The sequence below is a fragment of the Lissotriton vulgaris genome, chromosome 10 (genome assembly GCF_964263255.1).
Source record: "Lissotriton vulgaris chromosome 10, aLisVul1.2, whole genome shotgun sequence".
NCBI classification, from domain to species: domain Eukaryota; kingdom Metazoa; phylum Chordata; class Amphibia; order Caudata; family Salamandridae; genus Lissotriton; species Lissotriton vulgaris.
In genome coordinates, this window is record NC_141698.1 from 3,998,448 (window position 1) to 4,014,677 (window position 16,230).

Here is a 16,230-nt window from a genome sequence, read left to right on the forward strand (position 1 = left end):
CCCCCGATGCGTCCGGGGTTCCGAGCCAACGTTACTTGCCACCGGTGCCAGCGGACCGGCCACTATGCCAACGACCCTAACTGCCCGAAGAACCAGAGTCCCATACCCCGCCAGGTCGCTGCCGCCGCCCTGGGAGAGGAGCAAGCTCCCGAAGATTATGAAGAGTACAAACAAGAACAGCCCGAATGGGAGCCCGCCGCCATGATCCTGGCTTGCCTAGGGGAAAGAGACATGATTCCGCGGGCTCCCCTACCCGCCAACACGAGAAAATACAGCCAGTGGGTGAACATCAATGGGCGCAAGGCCGAAGCCCTGCGTGATACCGGGGCCAGTGTGACGGCAGTCCGCTGTCATCTGGTGACCCCGGAACAAATCTTGCCAAACGTTCTTTGCCCCGTCCGATCAGCTGACAATTCAGAGAGCCTGTGTCGGATGGCCCGCGTCCCCTTCGAATGGGGAGGAGTGTCCGGTATGCTGAAGGTGACTGTCCGCGATGATGCCCCGGTGGACTGCCTCCTGGGAAACGACCTTGAAAGTTCCCCCTGGGCAGCCGTTGAGAGAAGAGAGCACCTGTGGATGTTGGGCCTCCCGGACTGGGCCTGCGTAACGACCCGGTCCATGGCCGCCCGCACCATCCCCAGTCCCGAAGAACCCGAATGGCCAGCACCTCCTCCCCCGTTCGTCCCAGAGGGAGACGCCCTCAGTACTGACCCACCAGAGCAAAACCAAGAAGGGCCCGCTCAGCTCCAGGATCTTCCAGAACTGGCCCAGTGGCGTCAAGGGGGTGGACCCACCCAGGAACAATTCCGGCAAGAACAGAAGACCTGTCCCTCCCTCGAGGGACTCCGACAGCAAGCCCTCGCCCAGAGCGCAGGAGACACCGCAGGGGCACACTGGATCTATTTGGACAATGACCTGCTATACAGTGAGCAAAGAATTGCTGAGTTGGGGGCCAGCCGGGTGCTGGTGGTGCCCCTCCGCTTCAGAGACTTCCTTTTGAACTTAGCGCACGATGTCCCTCTTGCTGGACACTTGGGACAAGACAAATCGTATAACCGCCTGGTAACACACTTTTACTGGCCCAAGATGCGAAATGATGTCTCCAACCACTGCCGGGCCTGCCCCACCTGCCAGGCCAGCGGGAAGAGCGGCCCAAAAATCAAAGCACCCTTGCAACCATTTCCCGTCGTCACCACCCCGTTCGAACGGTTGGGAATAGACATTGTGGGGCCCCAGGACCCCCGAACAGCACAAGGGCACCGGTTCATCCTGGTCTTGGTGGACCATGCCACCCGCTATCCCGAGGCCATTCCTCTTCGAACTGTAACAGCACCCGTGGTAGGCCGAGCCTTAATGGGGATCTTCTCTCGAGTGGGCTTCCCCCGGGAAGTCGTCAGCGACAGGGGCACGAACTTTATCTCCAAGTACATGAAATCTCTCTGGCAGCAGTGCGGGGTTACCTACCGGTTCACGACCCCATATCACCCGCAAGGAAACGGACTGGTCGAGCGGTTTAACCGCACTCTCAAGGGGATGATCATGGGCCTGGAGGAGCCCCTACGTCGCCAATGGGACGTGCTGCTCCCGTGTCTCCTCTTCGCCTACCGAGAGGTCCCCCAGAAGTCCCTCGGTTTTAGCCCCTTCGAACTCCTGTACGGACACCCTGTCCGGGGGCCCCTCAGCCTGGTCAAGGAAGAATGGGAGATGGCCCCCCAGAAGACCCCTCCAGATGTGTATAAGTACCTCCTGACCCTCCGCAACCAGACTCGGCGATTCAGGGAACTCGCCAAAGCCAACCTTGAGGCCAGTCAGGAGGACGTGAAGAAATGGTACGATCAACATGCCTCCTCCATTGAGTTCGAGCCCGGTCAGCAAGCATGGGTGATGTCTCCAGTCGAACCTTGTGCCTTGCAGGACAAATGGACAAGACCCTTCAAGGTGATTGAGCGCAAGGGCCCTGTCACCTACCTAATAGACATGGAGTCCCCCCGGAACCCCCTCCGGGTCCTCCACGCCAACAGACTCAAACCCCACTTCGTACGCTCAGAGCTCAGCCTACTGATGGCGACAGATAGTGGGACGGAAGAAGACTCCGAGCCCCTCCCTGACCTACTGAGGACCCGTGAAAAAGATGGCTCAGTGGACGGGGTCCGACTCTCCGGTGCCTTGTCCCCGGAACAACGCCAAGACTGTCGGGCTCTCCTGCTGCAATTTGCGAACCTGTTCTCCCTCACCCCAGGGGTCACCCCCTGGTGCCTTCACGACGTGGACACTGGGGATAGTCCACCTATTCGACACAGGGCCTACCGAGTACCGGATCGGGTGCGCACCTGCATCCAGGAAGAAGTCTCTAAAATGCTCGCCCTAGGAGTGATCGAGCCATCCGACAGCCCCTGGGCCAGCCCAGTCGTCCTGGTCCCCAAAGCTGCCGCCCCGGGCGCCACCCCCGAGCTCCGATTCTGTGTAGACTATCGGGGCCTGAACGCTGTCACCCGAACCGACGCTCACCCCATCCCCCGGGCAGATGAATTGGTTGACCGTATGGGGGCTGCCCGCTACCTGAGCATCTTCGATCTGACAGCAGGCTACTGGCAGATCGGCCTCACCCCCAGAGCCCAAGAACGATCCGCCTTCTCCACCCCGGATGGCCACTACCATTTCAAAGTGATGCCATTCGGCATGAAAAACGCTCCAGCTACTTTCCAACGACTCGTGAACCAGGTATTGGCGGGCCTCGAAGAATTCAGTGCTGCGTACCTGGACGATATCGCTGTGTACAGTCATCACTGGGCCGACCACCTACACCACCTCCGAGAGGTCCTGCACGCCCTCCAGCAGGCCGGCCTCACCATCAAGGCCAGCAAATGCCAGATTGGCCAGGGGTCCGTGACCTACCTCGGACACCAAGTGGGGAGCGGTCTGGTGGCCCCCCTTCAGCTCAAGATCGCCGCCATCCAGTCCTGGCAACCACCTGTCACCCAAACCGAGGTCCGAGCCTTCCTGGGGCTCACCGGATACTACCGGCGGTTTGTGAAGGACTATGGCAGCATTGTGGGGCCCCTCACGGAACTCACCTCCAAGAAAAACCCCAAAACAGTCAACTGGACTCCGGACTGTCAAGCGGCCTTCGAGAGGTTGAAGGCAGCCATGTGCACCGCCCCCGTACTCCAGGCCCCCGACTACAGCCGGGAATTCATCGTCCAGACGGACGCCTCGGATCATGGCATTGGGGCAGTACTCTCTCAACTCAACCCCGAGGGAGTCGATCAACCAGTGGCCTTCATCAGCCGACGCCTGCTAGCCCGAGAGCAGCGCTGGAGCACCATCGAGAGGGAGGCCTACGCAGTAGTATGGGCCCTCAAGAAACTTCGGCCCTACCTCTTCGGTACCCATTTCAGGGTACAAACAGATCATCGACCCCTGCAATGGCTGATGAAGATGCGGGGGGAGAATCCAAAACTGTTGCGTTGGTCCATCTCCCTGCAGGGGATGGACTTCACTGTGGAGCATCGCCCTGGCCAAGACCACGCCAAGGCGGACGGCCTGTCACGCTTTTTCCGCCTCGGCGAGGAGAGTACCCAAGAAGATGGCTGACTCTCCCTGCCTTCAGCTGGGGGGGACGCATGTTGGACAGGCCTCGTGAAGGGGCCGCTTCCTCCCCGCATCACAAGACTCGGACACCGGCTCTCCCGGTGTCACCAGAAGAACCACCCCGGCAACCCACAGAAGCAACCCGCAACCCGTCCCCAACGGGACGCCTGCTCCCGAACATCCCGACATCGGCCGGCCCGGGCCACCACCGGCAGCCTTGCCCCGGCCCAGCCGCCATCTTGGACACTGCACCACGAGGCTGCGTGGCCTCAGCTCGACCCCAACCCTGGGCCTGGCCAGGCCCCGACATCGAGGCACCACCATCCACCCAGGAGGTGAAGAGACCATTTGGCAGGTCAATGGGAGAAAGGAGTGCCGATGGCTCTCCCCCGTCAGGTGCCGATCACCCCCAGCCTCCCCGGGCGCTGGCTCCACCCCCCTGCTGGGTGTCTGGACTCCCTCATCCCGGACCTCCCGACCTCCAAGAGCGAGGGTCCGGACATCAAAGGAGGCCAGACCTATAACTGGGGCAGCTCCAGAGCAGGAAGGCAGTTGTATCCTGGAGTCGAGAGACACCTTGAAGAACTCATCCTTGACGGACTGCTGGCGCTGCCGCAGCCCTGCCTTGTGAATCATTGTCCTGCCTGCTGGCGCTGCCGCGGCTTTCTGCAACCTACATCCTCGTCGGGACCTGCTGGCGCTGCCGCGGCCCTCTGCAACCTACATCCTCGTCGGGACCTGCTGGCGCTGCCGCGGCCCTCTGCAACCTACCTCCTCGTCGGGACCTGCTGGCGCTGCCGCGGCCCTCTGCAACCTACATCCTCGTCGGGACCTGCTGGCGCTGCCGCGGCCCTCTGCAACCTACATCCTCGTCGGGACCTGCTGGCGCTGCCGCGGCCCATCCTTGTGTGATCCATCGCCTTTGCCGGCTGGCGCTGCCGCGGCCCTTCTCAAGTGAGACTTATCATCCGAGCCTGCTGGCGCTGCCGCGGCCCGACCTTCCAGAACTCCGAGCTCGAGGATTGTGAGCTATTCATCGTACCACCTCAGTACCAGACCGGTACCAAGACTGTCCCGCTACCCCCTATCCCTTCCAGAGACTAGAATTGAGAGGACCCTTGTGTCCCGATCTCACTGTATCGTTGATATCCTTGCTTCAAGAACCGTATATAAAGAGTGTTGACCTTATCCTTGTGTGGTGTCCATCTGTAGGGGGGAAGTAACTTGTCTGTACGATCGCTGGAGACGGCCCTCACCGGAGGCCTCTCCCCCTGTCCTCGGCCGACCCTCCAGGTCCCCGTCTAACAGCAGGTACTCTCCCATTACATGCATCTCAGCAGCACTGAGGAGTGCAGGTACTCTCCCATTACATGTATCTCAGCAGCACTGAGGAGAGCCGGTACTCTCCCATTACATGCATCTCAGCAGCACTGAGGAGTGCAGGTGCTCTCCCATTACATGCATCTCAGCAGCACTGAGGAGTGCAGGTACTCTCCCATTACATGTATCCCAGCAGCACTGAGGAGAGCAGGTATTCTCCCATTAAATATATTGCAGAAGCACTGAGGAGTGCAGGTATTCTCCCATTACATGTATCCCAGCAGCACTGAGGAGAGCAGGTATTCTCCCATTAAATATATTGCAGAAGCACTGAGGAGTGCAGGTATTCTCCCATTACATGCATCTCAGCAGCACTGAGCAGTGCAGGTACTCTCCCATTACATGTATCTCAGCAGCACTGTGGAGTGCAGGTTTCTCCCATTACATGTATCTCAGCAGCACTGAGGAGTGCAGGTACTCTCCCATTACATGCATCTCAGCAGCACTGAGGAGTGCAGGTACTCTCCCATTACATGTGTCTCAGCAGCACTGAGGAGTGCAGGTACTCTCCCATTAAATATATTGCAGAAGCACTGTGGAGTGCAGGTATTCTCCCATTACGTGTATCTCAGCAGCACTGAGGAGAGCAGGTACTCTCCCATTACATGTATCTCAGCAGCACTGAGGAGTGCAGGTTCTCTCCCATTACGTGTATCTCAGCAGCACTGAGGAGAGCAGGTACTCTCCCATTACATGTATCTCAGTAGCACTGAGGAGTGCAGGTATTCTCCCATTACATGTATCCCAGCAGCACTGAGGAGTGCAGGTACTCTCCCATTACATGCATCTCAGCAGCACTGATGAGAGCAGGTAGTCTCCCATTACATTTATCCCAGCAGCACTGAGGAGTGCAAGTACTCTCCCATTACATGTATCTCAGCAGCACTGAGGAGAGCAGGTACTCTCCCATTACATGTATCTCAGCAGCACTGAGGAGTGCAGGTACTCTCCCATTACATGTATCTCAGCAGCACTGAGGAGTGCAGGTACTCTCCCATTACATGTATCTCAGCAGCACTGAGGAGTGCAGGTATTCTCCCATTACATGTATCTCAGCAGCGATTAGGGGTGCAGGTACTCTCCCATTACATGTATCTCAGCAGCACTGAGGAGTGCAGGTACTCTCCCATTACAAGTATCCCAGCAGCACTGAGGAGTGCAGGTACTCTCCCATTACAAGTATCTCAGCAGCGATTAGGGGTGCAGGTACTCTCCCATTACATGTATCTCAGCAGCACTGAGGAGTGCAGGTACTCTCCCATTACATGTATCTCAGCAGCACTGAGGAGTGCAGGTATTCTCCCATTACATGTATCTCAGCAGCACTGAGGAGTGCCAGTACTCTCCCATTACATGTATCTCAGCAGCACTGAGGAGTGCAGGTATTCTCCCATTACATGTATCTCAGCAGCACTGAGGAGTGCAGGTACTCTCCCATTACAAGTATCCCAGCAGCACTGAGGAGTGCAGGTACTCTCCCATTACAAGTATCTCAGCAGCGATTAGGGGTGCAAGTACTCTCCCATTACATGTATCTCAGCAGCACTGAGGAGTGCAGGTACTCTCCCATTACATGTATCTCAGCAGCACTGAGGAGTGCAGGTATTCTCCCATTACATGTATCTCAGCAGCACTGAGGAGTGCCAGTACTCTCCCATTACATGTATCTCAGCAGCACTGAGGAGTGCAAGTACTCTCCCATTACATGTATCTCAGCAGCACTGAGGAGTGCAGGTACTCTCCAATTACATGTATCTCAGCAGCACTGAGGAGTGCAGGTACTCTCCCATTACATGTATCTCAGCAGCACTGAGGCGTGCAGGTACTCTCCCATTACATGTATCTCAGCAGCACTGAGGAGTGCAGGTATTCTCCCATTACATGTATCTCAGCAGCACTGAGGAGTGCAGGTACTCTCCCATTACATGTATCTCAGCAGCACTGAGGAGTGCAGGTATTCTCCCATTACATGTATCTCAGCAGCACTGAGGAGTGCCAGTACTCTCCCATTACATGTATCTCAGCAGCACTGAGGAGTGCAGGTATTCTCCCATTAAATATATTGCAGAAGCACTGAGGAGTGCAGGTATTCTCCCATTACATGTATCTCAGCAGCACTGAGGAGTGCAGGTACTCTCCCATTACATGTATCTCAGCAGCACTGAGGAGTGCAGGTATTCTCCCATTACATGTATCTCAACAGCACTGAGGAGTGCAGGTACTCTCCCATTACATGTATCTCAGCAGCACTGAGGAGTGCAGGTACTCTCCCATTACATGTATCTCAGCAGCACTGAGGAGTGCAGGTACTCTCCCATTACATGTATCTCAGCAGCACTGAGGAGTGCAAGTACTCTCCCATTACATGTATCTCAGCAGCACTGAGGAGTGCAGGTACTCTCCAATTACATGTATCTCAGCAGCACTGAGGAGTGCAGGTACTCTCCCATTACATGTATCTCAGCAGCACTGAGGCGTGCAGGTACTCTCCCATTACATGTATCTCAGCAGCACTGAGGAGTGCAGGTATTCTCCCATTACATGTATCTCAGCAGCACTGAGGAGTGCAGGTACTCTCCCATTACATGTATCTCAGCAGCACTGAGGAGTGCAGGTATTCTCCCATTACATGTATCTCAGCAGCACTGAGGAGTGCCAGTACTCTCCCATTACATGTATCTCAGCAGCACTGAGGAGTGCAGGTATTCTCCCATTAAATATATTGCAGAAGCACTGAGGAGTGCAGGTACTCTCCCATTACATGTATCTCAGCAGCACTGAGGAGAGCAGGTACTCTCCCATTACATGTATCTCAGCAGCACTGAGGAGTGCAGGTACTCTCCCATTACATGTATCTCAGCAGCACTGAGGAGTGCAGGTACTCTCCCATTACATGTATCTCAGCAGCACTGAGGAGTGCAGGTATTCTCCCATTACATGTATCTCAGCAGCACTGAGGAGTGCCAGTACTCTCCCATTACATGTATTGTTGTTATTGTTATTTTTGATTTATAGCGCGCCCAATCACCTACAGGCCTCTAGGCGCTTGGAAATCGATGGTACAAACAACAACTTGGCAGTACAGAGAGCGGCATCCACTAGTCTAGATAGTATTCATGGACCTCCTAAACAATAGCGTTTTCAAACCCTTCCTAAAGCGTAGGAGGTTCTCTTCCCTGCGCATCTCAGCAGCACTGAGGAGTGCAGGTACTCTCCCATTACATGCATCTCAGCAGCACTGAGGAGTGCAGGTACTCTCCCATTACATGTATCTCAGCAGCACTGAGGAGTGCCAGTACTCTCCCATTACATGTATCTCAGCAGCACTGAGGAGAGCAGGTACTCTCCCATTCAGATTAAAGAAGTGCTTGTACTGGGTACCGGACAGGACCGGGCCACTTAAAGCGTTGGTTTAAATGAAGTGAAGCCTGTGCGAGGAGCGGGTTGATTGTAAAATGTAGCAGTCACATCGGAAGGTCTTTTACCCCCAAGCCCCTCCCCCCATGCTCCTCCCCCACCTGCTGGATACCGTAGCCCCCCCACCCCCACCCCACACTTCTCCTTACCTCTTGTGTCTGTTCTGCTCCTCTTCAGCCTCTCAGTCTCTTGTTTGTCGTCTGCTGCTCTCTTCCTCTCCGGCCTCCTCTGTTTCTCTCCGGCCTCCTCTGTTTCTCTCCGGCCTCCTCTGTGTCTCCGCGGCCTCCTCTTCTTCTCTTCTTCTCCTCGGCCTCCTCTGTTTCTTCTCGGCGTCCCAGGCTCCTCCGTTTCTCCCCGGCCTCCTCTGTTTCTCTCCGGCCTCCTCTGTTTCTCCTCTTCTCCTTCCTCTGTTTCTCCTCGGCCTCCTCTGTTTCTCCTCTTCTCCTTTCTCTGTTTCTCTCCGGCCTCCTCTGTTTCTCCTCGTCCTCCCAGGCTCCTCCGTTTCTCCCCGGCCTCCTCTGTTTCTCTCCGGGCTCCCCTGTTTCTCTCCGGCCTCCCCTGTTTCTCTCCGGCCTCCTCTGTTTCTCTCTCCGGCCTCCTCTGTTTCTCTCCGGCCTCCTCTCTTTCTCCTCCTCGGCCTCCTCTGCTCCTCTTCCTCCGGGCCTCGGATGCCACAGCACAGCCCCGCTGCCACCTGTTCTTGTTGCCGTGGATACGCGAGTCTGGAGTGGTTTTGCCCTGGCACGGGCGGTGGGGGTGGATCAGGGGAGTGGGCGTCGGGGGTCCCCGAGTTGCCCGATGCGTCCCTGGGGGGCCATGGCCTCCTCAGCCCTCCCGCGTGGGTGTGGCGGGCTCTCCTCCCCGCTCCATCGGGCGGGCACCGAGCATCCTTGCCTGGGTACCAGTGCGCATCTTTGGGTGCCAAGGAGGCTGCGCCGAGCCGGGCCCCCGCCTAGGGCTCCGGATGCCAGCCTACGGTCCAGGGGCCCGAGGGTTCCTGATGCCAACCTAGGGCACCAGGGGCCACCTAGGGTTCCAGATGTCAGCCTTCGGCCCTAGGGCCCCGCCTAGGATGGGTCTCCGAGGGTACCACTCACATCCCAGGAGCCAGGGGCGGGCCCTGGGCATCCTTGGGTACCAGACACATCCCGGGCACCGGCGGGCCCTGTGCCTCGCCCGGGGGCACCGGGGACTGTCCCATGCGGAGGGTGCCAGGCCTGGGCCCGCTGCGTCCGGTTCTGCGCTCTGTCCAAGGTCCGGTCTGGGTCCGGTTCTGTCCCGGTCTGGGTCCGGTTTTGTCCCGGTCTGGGTCCGGTTCTGTCCCGGTTCTAGCCTCGGTTCTATTCGTGCGCTCGATGCCTGCGTCTGGCTGCGCTCCGCCTCAGCGCTGTCCCGGTTCTAGGCATCTTGTGGCCCGGTGGGGGCTCCAGATCCGGGCCCCTCCCGCGCTGGTTCTGGTTCTAGCTCCGATGCCGGGCCCTGGGTCCACGGGCCCCCATGGTGCCGCCCCCACCGAGGCTAGCAGGCCCCGGACCGCCGCCAGACCCTCTCCATCCAGAGGCCACCAGCGCCGCCGGGTCCAGGGGCCCAGCCAGCCCCCCCAGCTCCTGCAGGGGCCCTCGGGGACCCGGACACAGACCCCCCGCGGGGAGGGCGAGCAGATGGGCGAGCAATGGAGGACAATGGGCCAGCGAGGCCCAGCCGAGCCTTCAGGAAAGAGAAGGAGGGAGGTGGAGGCAGGGAGGGGGAGGGAGGGAAGAGTGAGGAGCGAGCGAGGGAGGGAGGGAGTGAAGGTGCCAGCCAGGGGAGGGGCAGGGGGAGCGAGGAGAGCGCGGGGGAGGGAGGAGGGACAGACCGAGCATGGGGGAGGGAGGAGACGAGTCAGGCAGAAAGAAGGGGTGCAGGAGGCAGGGCCCCGCAGGCTATGGCGTCACCGCCCTGGGCACCACTCAAAGGCAGTGACGCAGCAGCGCCCAAGAAAGCGCCTGGAAAGGCCCATTGCAGCGCTGCACCCAGGTCCAGCCTGGTGCCCGCCTGGCAGCACCTGACATGGCCCTATGGGGGAGGGGAAGCGCGAGGAGGCCCCTGCTAGGCACTGGGCAATGCACAATGATGGGGCCCCTACAGAATGCGATCAAGGCCCCTCAGCTTGGGATAAACAGGGCTCCTCTGGAGGGCTGGCCCCCTCTAGGGGTTGGGGACAGAACCTGTCAGTGCCCACATAACATCTTGGGAAGTGACCCAGAACACAGGGCTGAATGGAATGACCCCAAACTAGGCAAAGCATTCGAACTTTGACCCCAAAGCACGCTTTTCTTTATTTGGTGTAAATCCGTCATGCAATGAAACTACCATGATATCGAGCAGGAGTCCCGCTGTACCGTAATTAAAAAATAAATAGAGTGATCTGATTGGCTGAGAGGGCTTATTTTCCTGTGGTTCATGTGAGACTTGCAGGGACGGCACTGGTCTCAGTGGCTGGCTCCAACATGAAGAAAAGTGCTGTGGCCGCCATTACAGGGCTTGGGGACTTGGACACCTGTGTCCTCAATTAAAATTAAGATCACATATAAGAAGGCAAGGTAGTGGCACCCTGACCCCTGGGCACGTCTTTGAGTGGGGGGGTCCAGGGACCAAAAAGAAAAAAAACATGTATGCAAGTTTCTATCCATGAAGCTTGCACGGTCTCCTGGTACCGTAGTTAAACGCTTGAGCTGTGGTACGGTAGGTGATACAAGAGCTGTGGTACTGTAGGTGATGCTGGAGCTGTGGTACTGTAGGTGATGCTGGAGCTGTGGTACTGTAGGTGATGCTGGAGCTGTGGTGCCGATGAAGTTCAAAGAAAAAACATAAACAAGGAAATTGTGGGGTGGGGTCCTTTGGTGGTTGGCCGCCTGCATGGTGTTGGGTACCAGTGCAGGGTTGGCTGCACATGCGAAGTGGAGGGCAGGGCCTGGTTGCAAGCCAACCCTATGCCACACAGCCAACTTCACACCACGCTTAGTCAGTAGACGATGCTATTAGAGACTTGGCTGCTCAGGGGGCTAGCTGCCCACAGGGGAGGGGAGGTTGGGCACAGGGCCTGGCCACAGGTCTGGCCTGAGGCCAACTGCACTCTGCGTACACCCTTAGGCCGTGCGTGGCTGGATGTTGGCTTCCTGCAGGGAGTGGCGTGTAGGGTACGGTAACAGCCTTTGAATTAAAGCACAATCTGTATGAAATGTACGTCTGCATCTCACACCAGCTGCACTCAGTTGTGCTTCAATGAAGTACTGCTTGGACGTAAAACTTCCCTGGTCACCCAAGTGTGCAGCATATAACTCTTACCATACTGAATGAGATTGTCTCCAACACTGCCAGTGTTTCTATTTGAAAAACAGGAGCTTGGAGGATGTCATCAGTGATATGATCAGTAAGGCAATCAATGATGTCATATGAGAAGTCATTGAGCATGTCATGAGTGATGCCATTTGTGAGCTTATAATCACGGCATGGCATTGCCACATGTTATAGACAGCTCAGTAACCTACACCTAGTGAATTTCAGTGTTTATTGTTTTTTAAATGTTAGTATTTATATTACTAGAACACCAAACTATAACTTCATTTTAACCTTTATTATATATATATATATATATATATATATATATATATATATATATATATATATATATATATATATATATATATATATATATATATATATATATATATATATATATATATATATATATATATGTATGTATATATGTATGTATATATGTATGTATATATGTATATACGGGGATGTTACTGTTAGGAAATGTATTGAAACAAACCATAGAAATTCACTGAAACAACCAAAGGTTACCAGGATGTTATAGTCAAGAAATAGGATAAAAAAAAACCTTAGAAAGTCACTGAAACAACCAAACAATAGTTACAGGAACGTTATAGTTAGGAAATATACATTTTAAAACAACCTTAGAAATTCACTGAAAAAAACAAAGGTTACAGGGATGTTATAGTAAGTAAATATAATAAAACAAACCATAGAATTTCCCTGAAACAACCAAAGGTTACAGGGATGTTACAGTTAGCAAATATAATAAAACAAACCATAGTAATTCACTGAAACAACCAAAGGTTACAGGGATGTTATAGTTAGGAAATATAATAAAACAAACCATAGAAATTCACTGAAAGAACCAAAGGTTACAGGGACATTATAGTTAGGAAATAGAATAAAAAAATCTTAGAAATTCATTGAAAAAACCAATGGTTACTGAACGATATAGTTAGGAAATAGAATACAAAAAACCTTAGAAATTCACAGAAAAAAACAATGGTTACAGGAACGTTATAGTTAGAAAAAATAATTTAAAAAACACCTTAGAAATTCACTAAAAAAACAAAAGTTACAGGGATGTTCTTGTTAGGAAATATAATAACACAAACCATAGAAATTCACTGAAACAACCAAAGGTTACAGGGATGTTACAGTTAGGAACTATAATAAAACAACCATAGAAATTCACTGGAACAACCAAAGGATACAGGGACATTATAGTTAGGAAAATGAATTAAAACAAATCTTAGAAATTCACTGAAAAAAACAATGGTTACAGGAACGTAATAGTTAGGAAATATAATTTTTTTTAAAACCTTAGAAATTCACTGAAACAACCAATGGTTACAGGGATGTTATAGTTAGGAAATATAATAAAACAAACCATAGAATTTCACTGAAACAACCAAAGGTTACAGGTATGTTACAGTTAGGAAATATAAAAAAACAAACCATAGATATTCACTGAAACAACCAAAGGTTACAGGGATGTTACAGTTAGGAAATATATTTTAAAAAACATAGAAATTCACCTAAACAACCAAAGGTTACAGGGATGTTATTGTTAGGAAATATAATAAAACAAACCATAGAAATTCACCTAAACAACCAAAGGTTACAGGGATGTCATAGTTAGGAAATATAATAAAACAAACTATAGAAATTCACTGAAACAACCAACGGTTACAGGGACATTATTGTTATGAAATAGAATTTAACAAAAATTTAGAAATTCACTGAAAAAAACAATGGTTACAGGAACGTTATAGTTAGGAAATAGAATGAAAAAAACCTTAGAAATTCACAAAAAAACAAAGGTTACACGGACATTATAGTTAGGAAATAGAAATTAAAAAAAAAGAACATTAGTAATTCACTGAAACAACCAAAGGTTACAGTGATTTTATAATTAGGAAATATATTAAAACAAACCATAGAAATTCACTGAAACAACCAAAGGTTACAGGGATGTTACAGTTAGGAAATATAATAATACAAACCATAGAAATTCACTGAACCAAGCAAAGGTTACAGGGATGTTACAGTTAGGAAATATAATAAAACAAACCATAGAAATTCACTGAAACAACCAAAGGTTACAGGGATTTTATAGTTAGGAAATATATTAAAACAAACCATAGAAATTCACTGAAACAACCAAAGGTTACAGGGATGTTACAGTTAGGAAATATAACAATACAAACCATAGAAATTCACTGAACCAACCAAAGGTTACAGGGATGTTACAGTTAGGAAATTTAATAAAACAACAAACCATAGAAATTCACTGAAACAACCAAAGGTTACAGGGACATTATAGTTAGAAAATAGAATTAAAAAATATCTTGGAAATTCACTGAAAAAAACAATATTTACAGGAACATTAGAGTTAGGAAATATAATTTTTTTAAACTTAGAAATTCACTGAAAAAACAATGGTTATAGGAACGTTATAATTAGGAAATAGAATTAAAAAAACCTTAGAAATTCACAAAAAAACAAAGGTTACAGGGACATTATAGTTAGGAAATAGAAATAAAAAAAACCTTAGGAATTCACTGAAACAACCAAAGGTTACATGGATTTTATAGATAGGAAATATAATAAAACAAACCATAGTAATTCACTGAAACAACCAAAGGTTACAGGGATGTTACAGTTAGGAAATATAATAATACAAACCATAGAAATTCACTGAACCAACCAAAGGTTACAGGGATGTTACAGTTAGGAAATATAATAAAACAAACCATAGAAATTCACTGAAACAACCAAAGGTTACAGGGATGTTACAGTTAGGAAATATATAATAAAACAACCATAGATATTCACTGAAACAACCAAAGGTTACAGGAGTGTCATAGTTAGGAAATATAATAAAACTAACCATAGAAATTCACTGAAACAAGCAAAGGTTACAGGAACATTATAGTTAGGAAATAGAATAAAAAAATCTTAGAAATTCACTGAAAAAAAACCAATGGTTACAGGAACGTTATAGTTAGGAAATAGGATAGAAAAAACCATAGAAATTCACTGAAAAAAACAAAGGTTGCAGGGATGTTATAGTTAGGAAATATAATAAAACAAACCATAGAAATTCACTGAAACAACCAAAGGTTACAGGGATGTTACAGTTAGGAAATATAATAATACAAACCATAGAAATTCACTGAAACAACCAAAGGTTACAGGGATGTTACAGTTAGGAAATATAATAAAACAAACCATAGAAATTCACTGAAACAGCCAAAGGTTACAGCGATGTTATAGTTAGGAAATATATTAAAACAAACCATAGACATTCACTGAAATACCCAAACATTACAGAGATGTCATAGTAAGGAACTATAATAAAACAAACCATAGAAATTCACTGGAACAACCAAAGGTTACAGGGACATTATAGTTAGGAAATAGAATGTTTTTAAAAACCTTAGAAATTCGCTGAAACAACCAACGGTTACAGGGATTTTATAGTTAGGAAATATAATAAAACAAACCATAGAAATTCACTGGAACAACCAAAGGTTAGAGGGATGTGACAGTTAGGAAATATAATAATACAAACCATAGAAATTCACTGGAACAACCAAAGGATACAGGGACATTATAGTTAGGAAAATGAATTAAAACAAATCTTAGAAATTCACTGAAAAAACAATGGTTACAGGAACGTAATAGTTAGGAAATATAATTTTTTTTAAAACCTTAGAAATTCACTGAAACAACCAATGGTTACAGGGATGTTATAGTTAGGAAATATAATAAAACAAACCATAGAATTTCACTGAAACAACCAAAGGTTACAGGTATGTTACAGTTAGGAAATATAAAAAAACAAACCATAGATATTCACTGAAACAACCAAAGGTTACAGGGATGTTACAGTTAGGAAATATATTTTAAAAAACATAGAAATTCACCTAAACAACCAAAGGTTACAGGGATGTTATTGTTAGGAAATATAATAAAACAAACCATAGAAATTCACCTAAACAACCAAAGGTTACAGGGATGTCATAGTTAGGAAATATAATAAAACAAACTATAGAAATTCACTGAAACAACCAACGGTTACAGGGACATTATTGTTATGAAATAGAATTTAACAAAAATTTAGAAATTCACTGAAAAAAACAATGGTTACAGGAACGTTATAGTTAGGAAATAGAATGAAAAAAACCTTAGAAATTCACAAAAAAACAAAGGTTACAGGGACATTATAGTTAGGAAATAGAAATTAAAAAAAAAGAACATTAGTAATTCACTGAAACAACCAAAGGTTACAGTGATTTTATAATTAGGAAATATATTAAAACAAACCATAGAAATTCACTGAAACAACCAAAGGTTACAGGGATGTTACAGTTAGGAAATATAATAATACAAACCATAGAAATTCACTGAACCAAGCAAAGGTTACAGGGATGTTACAGTTAGGAAATATAATAAAACAAACCATAGAAATTCACTGAAACAACCAAAGGTTACAGGGATTTTATAGTTAGGAAA

At 49.5% G+C, this 16,230-nt stretch overlaps 1 protein-coding gene across 2 annotated transcripts in view; it reads right to left on the minus strand.

Moving 5' to 3' along the window:
- GPR173 (G protein-coupled receptor 173) overlaps positions 1 to 10,151 on the minus strand; it is a 41,778-nt gene extending 31,627 nt beyond the window's left edge. Inside the window, exons 1-2 of one of the 2 annotated variants that reach the window (XM_086940151.1) lie at positions 9,004 to 10,151; positions 8,538 to 8,921 (exon numbers count right to left, since the gene is read on the minus strand). The gene's annotated coding sequence lies outside the window, so the exon portion shown is untranslated. Of the gene's footprint in view, positions 1 to 8,537 lie in introns of both variants that reach the window. The other variant, XM_086940150.1, reaches the window with a different exon arrangement.
- Between the last annotated feature and the right edge of the window lie 6,079 nt (positions 10,152 to 16,230).